This window comes from Ursus americanus, chromosome 4 (genome assembly GCF_024610735.1).
Source record: "Ursus americanus isolate L20-20 chromosome 4, mUrsAme1.1.p, whole genome shotgun sequence".
Lineage (NCBI taxonomy): Eukaryota > Metazoa > Chordata > Mammalia > Carnivora > Ursidae > Ursus > Ursus americanus.
In genome coordinates, this window is record NC_142130.1 from 72,254,653 (window position 1) to 72,271,968 (window position 17,316).

The 17,316-nt window shown below is 35.4% G+C and overlaps 1 long non-coding RNA gene across 1 annotated transcript in view; it reads left to right on the forward strand.

Annotated features, from left to right (window-relative positions):
• The window catches only part of LOC123784157 (uncharacterized), a 134,747-nt gene that overhangs the window by 35,836 nt on the left and 81,595 nt on the right, over window positions 1-17,316 (forward strand). The window contains exon 2 of the long non-coding RNA XR_015724237.1: window positions 7,808-7,954. This is a non-coding gene — a long non-coding RNA (uncharacterized LOC123784157). The remainder of the gene's footprint in view (window positions 1-7,807; window positions 7,955-17,316) is intronic.

A 17,316-nucleotide genomic window follows, 5' to 3' on the forward strand; every position in this document is an offset into this window, starting at 1 on the left:
CTAATTCACAGATTTCCTTAGTGCACCGTAAGTTGTTCCAGAAGTCACAAGTGAGCGTGTTTTGAAGTGAGAGTACAGTGATAATAAGGTCAGGGGGATGGGTTTTACAGGCCAGTTAGCTTTGTTATATTTCTAGCCCCTGTGCCTTAACTTCACACCATTGTTGGTCAGATACGTGGAAGAACTGTTGAAGTTTACCTATGAATTAGTGGAAATCTAGTACCTATAATAGAAAAAGAAATCAAGATTCACACCATCTTCCTTATGGGAAGTTCAAAGCACATTATAAAACAAACTATTCAGCAATTTTGAAAAAATATTATTTTTCTTGCAAAATGCAACATGGGCTAACACATGGTGATTTAAACAGTCTAGTAAATTGTTACACCATACTGGAAGAGATTTAAGAATGAAAGAATAAAAAATCTAGGAGTGACTGGGATTTCATTTGGGCCTTATATTCCTTTGTCTGCCTGGAAGCAAGACAGAAAGTCCACCATCCCAGAAAAATTGCTCTCTCCTCCTTTATAATGCTCATTTCATATCTTCCCTAATGACACACTGCAGAAGAATAAAACTATATTAATGTTTTGAAATATTGTAATTAATGTAATGAAAAGAAAATGAGATTGATTTTCATTACTTTTTTTTTAGAGAGGGAGAGAGAGGAGGGAGGAGGGGCAGAGGGAGAGGGAGGAGACGGACTCTCAAGCAGTCTCCACATCCAGTGAGGAGCCCAACGCAGGGCTCCATCTCACAACCCTGAGATCATGACCTGAGCCAAAATCAAGAGGTGGACACTTAACCAACTGAGCTACCCAGGTGCCCCTATTTTCACTCCTTTTTATCTGTATATTTCCTATATTGTTTTCATTTTATAAAAAAAATTGGTGTGTTCTAGGAACATGGTAAAATGAAATCACAGAACACATATCATGTTATATACTTGAAAGCAAATAAATAGGTTGCACAGGGTACTGAACCAGTAATGTGTAACTATATGTTTCTGTCCCATATGCATAATTAATATGTATGTAAATGTAATAAGATAATGAGTCCAATATTTGTACTACTTTGAATGGGAAGGCAATATTGGGACAGAACACATTTTGAACACTTTCCCATTTTACATCATTTGCAAAGTATTTTCTTAATTATTTCCCCAAGTTTTTGTTCTTTACCTCCATGTGAAATGTCTTCTCAAAGTATCAATAGTCTGTAGTTCAATGTGGAAACAGGGAATTACTAGCTCTTAAATTTCCATATACAAGTTATATAGGATGCTTAAGTTAAGTAGGATGCTTCCAGTGGGATGCCTGATGAAGGCAAACAAAGGTGTGATTATCCTCCTGCTGCAAACATGGATAAGACGTAATAAATTTTAAATGCACCAATGAGTTCAGAAGAAGAAAGGGAAATGCCAAAGTGCCAAAAAAGAAGAGGCATCTGATCCCTGGAGTGCTAAGTGCATTAATTCACCATGCAGTTTATGGAGGTCTCAATCCTAGAGCTGTATTTTAAGTCTCATGTAGGAGCTGAATATGAGGCCTGGGATTTGACAGCCTTTGGAGCTAAGATCAATACAAAAGCCAAGATCCCTGAAGAGCTATGCTATTGAGAGAAATAATATACTAGGGGAAAAAAAAAGTCCATCTCTAGCAATAAGGGAGCTTTCTCTGACTGGGACCCAGGTGGAAATAGAAGTGAAACACAACAGTGGTCTTTTCTGAGAAATCAAAACTCCTAGTTCTTCCTTTTGCAAGTTAGGGATCCAAATTGAAACTGCAAACTGAGAGATTAGCATAAAGATGGTCCCTGGTGAGGATACTCTTGAATATCTTACAGAAGCCTTTGTAAAATCATAGTGGAATTAGACTACATAACCCACGTCATACAGGAATCCACACAAAAATGACAAAAATAGGATATGACAAACAGGAAGAATAGAACCTCCAGAACTTTGTAGAATAAAGCAATCTAAAACAACTGAAAAAAATTTTAAGGCATAAAAGAAGAAACTAAAACATTAAGAAGGAATTTTTTAAAAGTATTTTTAAAAGAACCAAATAGAACTTTTAAGGAAAAGAAATGCTTCATTTGTTTCTAATGACAGGTAGGTAAAAGAAATAATTTGCCAAAAGGATATAACAATCTTAAACTCGTATGACTAAGAATATAGCCTCAAAATACAGGCATTTGGGTCCACTTTTGTTTCAAATATAATGAGGAATTTTTAAACCCCCTTCAGTTAATAAATAGATTAAGCCAATGAAATATTAATAAGACTGTAGAAGACTTGAATATTTCAATTAACCTTCTGAACCCACAGACTTTTGTAGATCCTGTACCCAATATTTATAAACTGCATGTTCCTTTCGAGAACACATGGAACGTACCAAAATTAATTATGTTCTCAATCTGAAAAAAGTCTCAAAAATACAAATGAATCAGTATTACACAGACAACATTTTAACCAGGGAAATAAATATAAATAATTAAATAAATTAAAATTAATATCTTTAATACAAAAATATAACAAAAATTCCTCATACATTAGGGAATTAGTATCATAAATTTCTAAATATTTCATGGGTCAAAGTAAAGATGTAAATTAGAAAATATTTAGTACTGGACACTAATGAACACATTTTATAACAAAACTTACCAGTTGCCGCTCAAGCAGTAGAGGGAATGTATAGCCTTAAATTCATTCAAAGAGAAGTCCGAGTGATGAATAATGATTAAGGCATTCGACTAAAGAAGTTAAAGAATAAAAATAGAAACCAGAGGGGAGGATATACTAAAGATAAGGAAGTTAGTGAAATGAAATAGAAACATGAATAGTAGAGATCATCAAAAGTCAGATCTCAGTTCTCAGATCCATGCAGGTCTGATTCTGTGTGTTCTGATGTTTTCTTTTTCGTTTTCTTCTTCGTCTTTTTTTTTGGGGGGGCGTCTATCTCTGACATTGTTTTAATTATAACACATCATTCTAAAAGCTATTGTAATCAAGACAAAGAAGGTATTACCAAATCAGTAGACCAAGAGTAGAGTATTCAGTAAATGGTACTGGTGTAAGTAGCTATACCTTTGGAAATATGTAAAACTAGACACTTATCTCTCATCAGTATAAAACTATATTCCAAGGAGATTATATACTAAATATAAAAAGAAAACAAAACATTTTAAAGGAACGTATCTTTATGCTATTGGAGTAGGAAATACTTTTGTAAACCAGAAAAACACGGAAATTATAGAGGAGTGACAAGTAAATATATTCAAATGTGCTCGACATCCTTAAGGAAATGCAAACATTGAAACCACAATGAGATACTTTTAATCTCCTACCAGAGGACTAAAATTAAAAGGATTGACATACCAAGTGTTGACATCGGTGTGGAACATTTGAAACATTCATACACTGCTGATTGGAGTGTAAATTGCGAGAACTACTTTGTAAAACTTTCTGTTAGTTTCTACTGGTTCTAAACAAATGCTACCCCATGACCAAGCAAATCCACACGTTAAAGGAAATTTACAGCACTTCCAGTCATGGTTCTGGTATTCCCATCACTAGACACAACCCAAATGGCCACCAGCGTTAGAATGTATGAATTGTGGTAAAGAATGTACAATAGCTACTCACTACATGGATGAATCCCACCAATAAAATGCTGACAGAAGAAACCAGTTACAGGTGTCAACATTGTATCTTTGTAATCCTGTGAGGCAAGACAAGGCAAAACTGATCCGTCATGGCTGAGGTCAGAATACTGGTTACTTTTGTAAAAGTATTAACAGGGAGGGGACACCAGAAAGCCTGCTGGGGTGCCAGAATTGTTCCATACCTTGATTAGTGTGGTGGGTACACAGGTGCATAAAAATGTAAAAATTTATGTACACTTAAAACTTACATACTTCAATGTTAGTGTATACTCAAGAACAAATTAAAATTTTTCAGTGGGTTCACTAAAAAATGAAAATACATGGGACGCCTGGGTGGCTCAGTGGGTTAAGCGTCTGCCTTTGGCTCAGGTCATGATCCCAGGGTCCTAGAATTGAGCCTCGCATTGGGGGGTGGGCTCCTTGTTCAGGGAGGAGCCTGCTTTTTCCCTCTGTCTGCCGCTCCCCCTTCTTGTGCACTCACTCTCTCACATGTTGTTGCTCTCTCTCTGGCAAATAAATAAATAAAATATTTTAAAAAAACAAAAATACAAGTGACAAAAAGTGTAATAATATTTGCAACTATATAATCAACAAAGACTTAGTATCCAAACTCTATAGAGAACTTCTAAACCTTAATAAAAGAAAAAAAAAGTATAAACAATTCAGAACAAATAGGCAAAGGATACAAATGGGGAATTATTAACCAATGGACAATAAGCTGAAAAGCTGTTTAAGCTAACTAGAAATTAGTGAAGTGCAAATTAAATCATAGTGAAATATTATTTAATACCCATTAGATAAGCAAAATTAATTGGTCAGATAACACAAATCTTGGCAAGATATCAGTTGCTAGGAGCTCTGACGGGTTGCTAGTGGGTGTACATACTGATATACTCAGGAGAGCAATTTGGTAATTCTAGAAAAGTTGAAGATGAACATAGCATCCAACCAGTAATTTTATATCTATGTCTACAACCTAGAAACATTTTCCGAAACATTCTCAAGAAAAAAAAAATTCAAGTCTAGACCAATTATAATAAACTGAAAAAACTTGTCACCTAATAGAGATACAAATAAACTTTAAAGGTGTTCTATTTATGCTACATACTATAATTTCTTTCTTTTTATTTTTTTTATTATTAACATATAATGTATTATTTGTTTCAGGGGTACAGGTCTGTGATTCATCACACAACACACAGTGCTTCTCACAACACATACCCTCCCCAATGTCCACCATACTATAATATCTTGATTAAAATAAATGAATATATAACCCTATGTCAACATGTACATTTGTCACAAATATGAGTAAAAAATAAGATATAGTATGATACTACTTATGTGAAATTTAAAACACAAACAATACTATATATTATTAATGTACATATATACATGTAATACAGTTACAAAAATATTTATGAGAATAATATGCACTAAGGTCAGGATAGTAGATAACAAATGGAGGGGGGTGGGAATTTTACTGTATAATTTTTATTTAAAATAAAATTTGTTTGAAGGATATTGTATTCTTTACTTTGGATTTACTTCATAATTAAAAATCTTAATCAAAAAGAAATGAGACTAGACTATGCCTTGAATTTTCTGTGAATTAACTTCTCTTGGATTTGATCCTATATTCTATCACAGTTTTACAAAACTTAATATTACTATAAGGAATTTTCCATGTCCTGCACTGTCATTTTAATCCTAGAATAGCTTCTTCTAGAGACAGTACAGTGGAGAAAAAGCAGTGGCCTGGTAGAAGGAATTGGCTTTGAATCCCACCTTTTTATAATCCTAGATGAATCTATTTACTTCACTGAATCTTGGTTTTCTTATCTGCAAAATAATGAGTTGGGACTATGTTATGGGCTGAATTGTTTTACCTCAAAACTCCTATGTTGAAACTCTAACCCGAAGTACCTCAGGATGTGACTGTATTCGGAGGCAGGCCTTTAAAGAGATGATTAATTTAAAAGGAGGCCATTAGGGTGTGTCCTAATCCATTCGGACTGGTGTCCTTATGAAAAGAGGAAATCTGGACACACAGAGATACCAGGGATTCATGAGCACTGAAGAAAGACCATGTGAAGAACACAGCAAGAAGCTGGCCACCTGCAAGCCAAGCAGAGAGGTCTCCGAAGAAACCAAACCGGCCATCACCTTGATCTTGGTCTTTTATCCTTCAGAACAGTGAGAAATTAAATTTCTGTTGTTTGAGCAACCTAGTCTGTGGCATTTTGTTATCCAGCAATGTAATACAATAATATTAATAATATCACTGGTGATGTCTTTTCCACCCCCAAATTTCTACTGTTGTTTTTAAAAGACGACTTCTCTTTCTTGATAATCTAAAGTCTATGCAGATAATGCTGATAAGCTTGGGGTGGTCCTGTGTCTTGCTTGTCTATCTTTCCTCCTCTGCCTCTATATGTTTGCTGCAAATTGGTAGATTCTCACTAGGCGACAGTATAGATTTCTAATATCATACACAATAAAACTTGACTCCCTTAGCTTTACTCACTCATACTTCTTCAATAGTATATTTGGTGTTTCAACTCAGAATCTGTGTGTGAGGACTGAAGTGTGGATTTTTCTGACCTTTATCTTTTCTATGATCATTATTGGTAAAATACTGATGTTTGTATACGTAAACTCTTCTAATCTCACGAGTTTATTTCTAGGATTACAGTCTCTTCCTGTATTCCGTGCTTTTATTATCAGATCCTCCCCATTCCACCCTTTCCACATAATTATGATAAAGTATAAAAATCTCAATGCATTTGGTTTTATCGTAAGTTAAATGTTATTTTCAGGGTGCATAAGGTAACATACATTGCATATTTTCTTGATAACACAAAGCATGGTAACTGGAACTCCTTGGAGAATTATTGATTCTAGAACTGGAGTAGGAAATTATAAGATGAGTCTGGATCATCTTGTAGTGCCAGAAAATAAGGAAATGCTCAAAAATAAAATCCGTATTGATGGGAGTGTGTTGAAGGGAAACAGAAGCCCACCAAAAGAGCTCTTCATGGCCCAAACTGGAACAATTAAAGCAAGAAAATAAAGTAGTATTGGATTATAACCCAAAGTATGCAATAAATATTCATGAGTCCATATTATCTTAATAAAATCAGTATAACAAATGGTTGAATAAATAGATAATGGTAGAAGGAACAAACCTATGTAAAAGAATTCCAAGTAATTTTGTAGATACTCTGCCCTCAGGGAAAGGAACATAATGCCCCACTCCTTAAGTGTGGCTGCACATAATGACTTCTTTCCAAACAGTAGAATATGGAAAGGGGTGGAGAGGGTAACTTAATAGTGGAGAAGCCTAATAAACGCTAACCCAATGGTTAAGATCAGCAGCAACAGTCATAAATTATGTTGATAGTACGTACTCTTGATGAAAATGGCACTTTAATTCCATGATATTCTTCCCCCAAAATCCATAACCACAGTAAAATCATAAGAAAAATAACAGACAAATCCCAGAGGGGGAGATACTGCAAAAATCCTGACCAGTACACCTCAAAGCTGTCTAGATTATCAAGCAAAAACAAAGTCTAAGAAACTGTCACCGGCACCAAGAGCCTGAGGAGACATAACAGCTAAATGTAATGTGGCATTCTGGATGGGATCCTGGAACTGAAAAGGAATATTAGGTATTGATCCATTAATTGTAACAAATGTACCGTACTAAAGTAAGATAGTAATAAAAGGAGAAGCTGGGTCTGAGAACTCTGTGTACTGTTTTCTTGATATTTCTGTAAATCTAAATCTGTTAAAAAAAAAAAGGCTATTTTTAAAAAAACCGAAATCAGAGTTCCAGCATAAGGATTATGACATTTTGAGTGAGTGCAGAGGATAATATCAGAAAAAAGTCTTAAGTATCTCTAAGACCTTGTATTTTAGTTAGCTTTAGAGAATAAAATTAATACGAGTTTGCCTTTAAAAAAAAAAAAAAGCTTATGATTATGAAGTCTGCCCTGTTCCTGATACATCACAAAGCTTTTTCCTAAAACAGTAAATTTGGGGAAATGTAATATATTAAGACATTTTTCTATTACTTTTCAGTTTTGAAATTTGCCTTTATGAATGTGATGTATCTATCATCAATTCTCACTTGCAGATCGGGCTATGCTCAAGATACAGAGATTCAGAGATACGCTCAAGTTTACAAAATTAGCAGGACTGAATGGCGGCGATCTGAACTCAACCTTCAGATTCCTAGCAGAAGATTTGGTCTACACAGCAGTGATCTCTAAACATTCTTATGGTATGTACTTACCAGTAAAATATTTTAAGAAGCATCCCCAAGTATATGTTTGTATGTTTATAAATCATGTGCAGGTACTGCTAAATTAATTTTGGGTAGAGTATAAATTATACTCTGATAATTAAGTATTAAAATGATTCAATATCAAATGGATATGAATTAAATTTCTATAATATTTTCCTATATACCGGGAGACTGTTCAGCCTCATTTGTAAAGTACTGCTGAAGACCAGTGTTACAATTATTTATTGATGTGTAACAACCCATCTCGAAACAACAATTTGTAGGTTAAAAGCATTTGCATTTTATTATTATTTTGCATGGTTCTGGGGTTGACTGGCTCAGCTGGGTGGTTCTTACTCAGGGCATCTCTCATGGTTGTGGTCACACACTGATGGGCCAGAATCATCTGACAGCTTGTGCATTCACCTGTTATTGCACCTAGGATGGGAAGATGCTAACAGCTGAGGCTCCTTATACCATTTCTCTCTCTCTCTCTGTTCTCTCTTCATTTCCGTCCAGCACAGAGGCTTCAGGGTAGTTGGAATTCGTACATGGTCATTCAGAGCTCTGAGGCCACATTCCAAGAGAGAGCCAAGTGGCAATTTTATCTCTTTTTATGACCTACATTCAAAATTCACGTATTGCCACTGTTGATTCAGTTATTTGAAAGAGTCATCAAAGAGGAGGGGACTTAGACTTTACACATTTAATGAGAACAGTGTTAAAGAACTTGCTGGTAAGCTTTAAAATCTCCAAAACCAGGGTCTTAACTCTGGTAATTTTGTTTTATGAGGTAAAGTCTACCTAAGAGTCCATTGGTTTGAAGAAAGAAACAGGTAGCACCCCATGCTTCCGACAGTTACCTTATTGTGGTCATTTTCACAAATAATTCTACAGATACTCTCCTCTTCTGTAATTCCTTAAAGAGGAAAGATGCTCATTCCCAGACTCCTCAAAACTCTTTCTCTCTCAGCTAGGGCTACAGCAGCTCCCCAGGGACTTTTCCTCATCAGCCCAAAGATGTCTCCACCCTGGAGATAGGATTTTTACAATAAAGGCTGCTGATATTATTTTTGTTTGTTTGTATTTGCTTTTTATTTGTTTGTATTTTGCTCTTTCATCAAGCTTTAATAATAAATTATTGGTATCACTAAGTATTGCAGTGAGCACTTTTGCGCTCCTTGTTATTCAGCGTACTTGACATGTTAGTCTCTGGATTGCATTTGCTCTCTCCAAGACCAGTGACAAACTAAAGAACGTAAGTATCAGGGCATTGCCATCTTACTTCATAGACAATTCTGCTTCAAATATTGCTCCTCCTACATGAAAACAAATACAGCTTGTGTCAAAGTATGGTATGTGTACCTCTCCTTGGGGTGCATGCCAAAGACACTATTTCCGTTTCTTCTACTGGCCCTTTAAACTATTCAGTTAAGTGGTTCTATTTTTTATCCGATTTGATATCTTGGACTTACAACTTCTCTATTTTTTCTGATTACAAAAGAACCCTGATCACTTTTAAGCTCAAAACCAGCCTCATTTTGGTAATAGATTCAAGCCAGAGTTTTAATATAAATTCTTCATTTATAGCTAACTAACTTCTCTCAGTTCTGGCTTGGTACTGCCTGGAAGTCGCAATGTGGAAGAGGTGAGGGCTTTGTCACTGGATTTTTTTCTCTTTCCCTGCTTTGAGTTTTGCTGCCTCCTGTTGCAGGTTGTCTCTGGCTCTTTGGCGGTGGTGGGAAGGAAGTAAAGGAGGAGGAGTATATGGGTACACTTCACATTTTAGGTCTGAGGGCACTAGTGTTCTTATCTTCTTCCTGTCATTTTGCTATTCTCATTTTCAAATCTTCCTGATCTCTTCCACACTCAGAAATTCCAGCTTGAGTAATTTGTAGGATAAAGGACTTAAGGAAGTAGAACTTCTAGGCCATGTATATGTGGGACTCTCTAAGCATCTGGGGGTTTAGATAAACCTGAGGAAAGGAAGAAAGCACAAGGTAAATGGATTTTGATCACTGAAATATTAGGTTCTTGCAAAAGAGAATGATAAAGGATCAAGAGAAAAGATCATGGAATATAATGAGAATTCATAATTGCCAAGTTTTAAATGATACCTCAACTTAATCAGGGACAAAATTTTTTTTAGACAATTAGTAACAAGGCTTAAATGCAGATTTTCCAGGAATAATTATAACAACTAAAGTCATTCATACTAAAATGTAAATGGTTAGTATAAAATCCGTCTTTGACATGATGGTAGGAGAAAAAGATCTCTGCACTTCTGATGGGCAGTAAAGAACAACACCCAACGTCTGGATGAGAAAATGCCACAAAGATATTTAAGGAGACCAAGACTGACTCTTTTTTACTACAACTACCTTTGGATAAGTAAAAGATTTTTTTGTGTTATGTGACATTTTACATTGTTGTGTTTGAAATGTTCTGTCTCGAAGTACACAGAAAAAGACTTAAAAGGGACAGGGGGAGCCACAGTTCCTGTGGACCGTAATTCTGATTCTGAAGAACACACGCAGTTGTTCAACAACACTGCTGGACTGAGAAATGAGGTCTTGGGAATTACCAAAGAAGTGCTCTCAAGATAATAGAGCTTTACAATGTTCCATTGCCCACAGTGGAACAGCAGGATAGGTGGTTTTCTCTCTAAAAGGAGGAAGCCTCTAAAACCTAACAATTAAGGAACTGAGGCTTTGGAGTTGTAAGGAAACACACACACACACACACACACACACTCACACACTCACACAAACATTCCCATCATAGTTCACATCACTTCAGGATTGACATTATTTACCTTTCTTTTCTTTTTTTTTTTTTTCCCCCAGTTTTGGTGGTGTTGGTAAATGAATGCCACTTGGGGGATCAAATCTTCATAGCAGGAGGAAAGCAGAGACATGAAGCAACGGTGTGGAAAATTCAGGGAGATTCGCTGCTCCTGCATCAGCATAGGCCTCTCTTTCTAGAAGCTGCTAAGGAACTGCCCCCACTAAGAAACTGCTTTTGAAATAACTCGAAATACTCATTCTTTACCTTGGCTTCTTTCACCTCCAGCACTTTCATGATTCTTGGCTCTCTTATTATTCACCATTTCGTTAAAGAATTTCAAAAATTGCCAACATTACAGTTCGTGTGAGCTTGTAACTTTTTCCGCTTGGGGCCAGGCCTCTTCTAATAGTTACCTATGGATAAGCTGAATTTTAATCTATCACTAGACACAAAATTTAAGGGACATTGTCTTGTGTACTCACTCACCTCCCTTGTCAGCGCTGCTTTTGGAGATTCTGTTGCTCCATCTGCTCTGGCCCCTACATCCTGGCACCAGTTCCATCTTGGCTGCCATTCCCAAGTAGCTTGTCTTTTTTCCACTCAGTAAATAGATATGGGAAACAGCGGTATTCTTATACTTTGGCATGGAATGAGAATGTTTACATTTGATTTGTGGACCCCAAATTCCAGTTTTGAAGCAAAGACTGATGGTAGTGGGGAAAGTGGCAGGTGGAATTCTATGGAGCCCTACCTTGTGCCTCTTTCAGCAAAGGCACCATCAACATCCTCTTCCTCTTGTTAGATCAAAGGGGAAATCCTCTTCACTATTTCTTTGTCTGGATGTGACTTGTCATTATCTACAAAGATGATGAGATTCTCATTCCTCATTTAAGATAAGACTGCAGCTTTAAGAATTGAAAAGAACTAGGAAACTGTTATACTCTATTAACAAATCAATCATTTGGAATAAATGCCCAGGAGGATAAGTAGGAGGTCTCTGAGAATCATCCGGATAATCTCCTCAAGATTCCACTTCTCGTTATAATGACCTGGCCTCTCACATTACATCTGTTTGAGACTATCACCAAACTAAACAAACAGGCACGGAAATGATGATGCAGAGTAAAGCAAATTCTTTGTGTTACAATTGTCACCTGTTTTACTAAAATCAGTAGAGGTAGAATTATGGTGATGAATTTATTTAGCTGATAGTATAGAAGATAGAGTAAGTCTCATTAAGATAGAATTTTATTAAAAAAATAATAATTTTGTAAGGCATTCTGCTTACTTGGTTTTTGCTTCCTTTGGACAATAGAATAGTGATTTTCAGAGCTGGCAAAAGTCTACCTGATCTGGGTAGCTATCTAAAAAGATAATTGTAGATGTTTTTTAAGATATTATAAGATAATAAAAATATTTTCTATAAATAACTGAGCCCACACTTTCTATACACATAGCTTTCGTTATGACACAAAATTTTTAAATCACTCAGTGCTTATAATTATTAAAATTTTTCCTTTACTTTCTCCCATCACCCTTCAACTCTACTTCACTATAATCACTGTAAATTATTTTATGACTATATCCTTCCAGATTTTTTATTCGATGGCTTCGTTTTTATTGTCTCCAGCCTTTTCTTCTGGAAACCATACCAGATGAATGTTGGCCTCTTGGAATTTCCTCTGTGTCTCTAAATGATGATTCTTTTTCTATTTTTAAATTTTATGTATTTGTGACGTGTTCTGGGAAAATTCTTCCATTTTCTCTTCCATCTCACTAATTTGCCCTGTAGCTATGGCTATTCAGCCTACATATCAAGGTTTGTTGTTGTCGTTTAATTTCAACAAATATATATTACTTCTTTTTCAAAATTTCCTATCCCTGCTTCCTAGATGAAATACCTGCCTGCATTACTTTAAGGATAATTAAATTTCATTTTAAATATCTTTTCTGATTGCACAAGTAGTTATTTTTACTCACTTATCAATTCCTTCTTCATTTTTTCCCCCTCATGGTATTGGTTTTAATCAAAACTCATCCATACAGCTGAGAATTCCACCTGTCAGTAACCAGGCTGGGAGGAAGGGTGGAATCATCTTCCAAGGGCTTATACTTTACCTGTTTTCAGCAAAAGTGAAGAGATGGTAATAATGTCTCAGCAACTGGTCTTCTGGCCCTAACATCTGCCTAATCCTCAATGGTGTCACCCTCTATTTGGGTTGCAACATGTCTCTTTGACCCAAACACTGTTCTTTCCTGGAGACAAACCCTACTGTAACATCAGGGGCTGGATACATAGGGGCGGAGGGTTGCAGAGTCAGCCAGTTTCTATACTCTCCTTGCAGTAACCAATTAATCCTATCAATAGAACCACAGTCTGCATAATAGTTGAAAGATTGCTTTTAGCACTTAACAATATATTCAGGATGTATTTCCAGGTTATCCACCTCATTGTTTTTAATGACTGCACAGTGTTCCATTGTATAGACATGTTATGATTTGTTTAATTACCCCCTTATGGATTTTTAAAGTTGTTTCCAGTGTTTTGCTATTGTAAACAAAATTTTGACTGGCTATTCTTTTCATTATTTTCAAAGAATAGATTCTTAGAAGTATGATTGCTGCGTCATAGAGTATGCACATTTGTAATGATTTATACTCCCATTAATAATATAGGAGAGTATCTGTTTCTCCACTTTTAAATCAACTTAATCTTTTTAATTTTGCTAAGCTGATATGTGAAGAATGGTATCTGACTTATTTTGACTTGTATCACCTACATTATAAAAATTTTCTTCTATATATCTTTCTAATTTGATTACAGTTTTGTTGTTTTCACATTCACATCTTAAATGCTCTGTCATTTATTACAGCATAAGAATGATATTAGAATTCAACTATTCTTTTTCATATGACAACTAATTGTCTCAATGCCAGTTATTGAATAAAACTTCCTTTCCCCACTGATGTGAAATGCCAAATTTATCATATATAGATTCTAATATATACTTGCATTGTTCCTGAACTCTATTATAGTCCAGTGACCAATTTCTCTCTTCTTATACCTGTATTAGACTTTATATTTACAGGTGGACCACATCTCTTATTATTGTTTTTCAAAATTTTCTTAGGTTTTTTATCCACTTGTCAGATTTTAAAAAGAAAAAAAGGTCAAGCTTCTGTTTGGAATATCATTGCATTTATCTAATAATATAAATCCTTTATATCTAAATGGAGTTAAGTCTTCTTATCTTGGAAAATCATGTTTCTTCTGTATGTTCTTTAGTAAGGCTGTATAGGTTTCTTTCTTTTCTTTCTTTCTTTTTTTTTTTTTTTTGGTGGGGGGTGGGTGGGGAAGGTCAGAGGGAGAGATGAAATAGAGAGAATCTTAAGCAAGCTCCATGCCCAGTGCAGAGTCCAATGCAGGGCTCAATCTCACAACCCTGAGATCATGATTTAAATCAAAATCAGGAGGTGGACACTTAACTGACTGAGCCCCCCAGGTGCCCCTGGGTTTCTTCTTATAGTTTTTATTCCTTTTTTTGTTAAATTCATACTAAGACATTACCAAACTTTGTTGCTAATATAAATTTGTTCTTTTTCCCCATTTTATTTTCCAACTTTAATTTTTTTTCATAACGGAAACCTATTTTCTTATATAGACCCACCTTATAGAACTCACTTATTCTAAAATTATTTTAACACAGCAAAAGTAGCCACAAATGAAATGAAAAGACAATCTACTGAATAGGGGAAAATATTTACAAATCATATATTTGATAACGGGTCAAGATTCAAAATATATAAAGAACTCATACAACTATAGCAAAAAAACCTAACGATCCAATTAAAAAATAGGCAGAGGATCTGAATAGACGTTTTTCCAGAGAAGACTTACAGATGTCCAACAAGTACACAAAAAGGTGTTCAACATCCCTAATCATTATGGAAATGCAAATCAAAATCACATGAGATATCACCTCACACCTGTTAGAATGGCTATTATAAAAAATATAAAAAATAACAAGTGTTGGTGAGGATGTGGAGAAATGGGAACCCTTGTGCGCTGTTGGTAGGAATGTAAATTGGTGTAGCCACTGTGGAAAACAGTAAGAGGTTCCTCAAAATATTAAAAATAGAACTACCATATGATCCGCAAATCTCCTTCTGGGTATTTATCTGAAGGAAATGAAAACACTAACTCAAAGGCCTATATGCACCCCCATGTCTACTCAGCATTATTTGCAATAGCCAAGACATAGAAGCAACTTAAGTGTCCATTTACGGATGAGTGGATAAAGAAAATGTGACATACATATACAATGGAATATTATTCATCCATAAAAAAGAATGAAATTTTGTCATTTGTGACAATATGGATGGATCTAGAAGGTATTATGCTAAGTGAAATAAGCCAGACAGAGAAAGACAAATACTGTATAATTTCATATGTGGAAGCTAAAAAACCCCACAAATCCAAACATATAGATACTGAGAACAGATTTGTGGTTGCTGGGGTGGGTGAAATGTGTGAAGGTGGTCAAAAGGTGCAAACTTAAGTTATAAAGTAAATAAGCCCTGGGGATATAATGTACAGCATAGTGGCTATAGTTAATAAGAATATACTGTAAATTTGAAAGTTGCTAAGAGAGTAGATCTTACAAGTTCTCATTGCAAGAAAAAAATTTAACTATGTGTGGTGATGGATGTTAACTAGACTTGCTGTAGTGATCATTTTGAAATATATAAATATCAATCATTATGTTGTACCCCTGAAACTAATATAATGTTATATGCCAATTATATTTCAACTTTAAAAAAATCACTCCAACAGCTGTGAGGATCATTGATTGGAGAGGAAAGAATGTAGGTGCTACCGTAACCTAGGCAGAAAAGATGGTGACCTGCAGTACGGTTATTGTATTATAGAGGAAGTAGAACACAAATCAAGTTAAAATGTTGGACTTCGATAATTCCTTTACTTTGCTACCACCATGCAATCAATCATGAAAGCTTATAGGCTCCAACATTTACTTTCTCACACATGACATCCTATTTCTAGTAATAATTTCTAATTTCTAATTACTTCTAATAATATGATGATGATGATTTCTAGTAATAATTTCTAATTTCTAATTATTTCTAATAATGATGATGATGATGATAATAATAAATATTTATTTATTTTGGATTCCCTAGGCATAAAATTATATTATCTGCAAATAAGAATAGCTTTTTCTTCTTTTTTTAAATCTTAAATTATTAATTAATTAATTAATTTATTTATTTATTTATTTTTAAAATATTTTATTTATTTATTTGAGAGAGAGACAGAGATAGCAAGGGAGAGCGCAAGTGGGGAGGAAAGGGAGAAGCAGGCTCCATGCTGAACAGGGAGCCCAATGCGGGGCTTGATCCCAGGACCTCATGATCAAGACCCAAGTTAAATGCAGACGCTTAACCAACTGAGTCACCCAGGCGCCCCTAATTTCTTTTTCTTCTTTAAAAAAAAAAAAGAGTTTGCTAATTGATTAAATTTTGTAAAAGATCTATTTATTTATTTTAGAGAGAGAGTCAGCAGGGGGGCAGGAAGGGGCAGAGGGAGAGGGAGAGAGAGAATCCTCAAGCAGACTCCAAGCTGAGAGGAGCCCGAAACAGTCTCCATCACAGGACCCCAAAACCACGACCCTAGCCAAAATCAAGAGCCATCTGCGCAACTGACTGTGCCATGCAGGTGCCCAAACAAACTCTTTTCTGAAACCTGTTGCATGAGCTAAAACTCTCCAAACTATTAGTACCCCTCAGTTATATTTGTATTGCTTTGTTGGGGATCCTTTTAGTATTTCACCTTTTTAATATTTTCTCTTGGTTTCTTTTATATACTTCTTTTTTATTCAAGATTTTATTTATTTATTTGAGAAAGAAAGACAAACAGAGAAAGAGCACAGGTGGGGAGAGAGAGAGGGAGAAGCAGACTCCCCGCTGAGCAGGGAGCTGGTTGTAGGGCTTGGTCCCAGCACCCTGAGATCATGACCTGAGCTGAAGGCAGACACTTAACCGACTGAGCCACCCAGGTGCCCCTATATACACCCAACATGGGGCTCAAACTCAAACCTTGAGATTAACAATCTTGTGCTCTACCAACTGAACCAGCCAGGCACCCTTCTTCTGTTGGTTTCTAATAAATACTATTTAAGGTGTTTAGGAAATTGTCTTCTCTATTTCTACATATGAGAAGCATTTTTTAAAAATGAGAAATATCTGCCACATTTTATCCAATTACATCATCTGAGGAAATTTATCTGGCCTGGTCTGGATTCCTTCTCTGTGTAAGTTTTATGTCTCTGGTCTCATGTGATCTGCAGTGGAATGTCTGCTACTTACTTTTTTATCATTACCTTTTATTTTATACATATATGTTTAATGAGTGCATAATGTACTGAATCTTTCTCAACCAATTTCTTTTAGAAGACCCAGTTTTGTCCAAATTTTCACCAAATGCTCTCTGTGGCCATATGATGCTGTGACTCCTCTCATGTCTCAGTCTTCCGTTTGGATTTATGTTCTTTCTT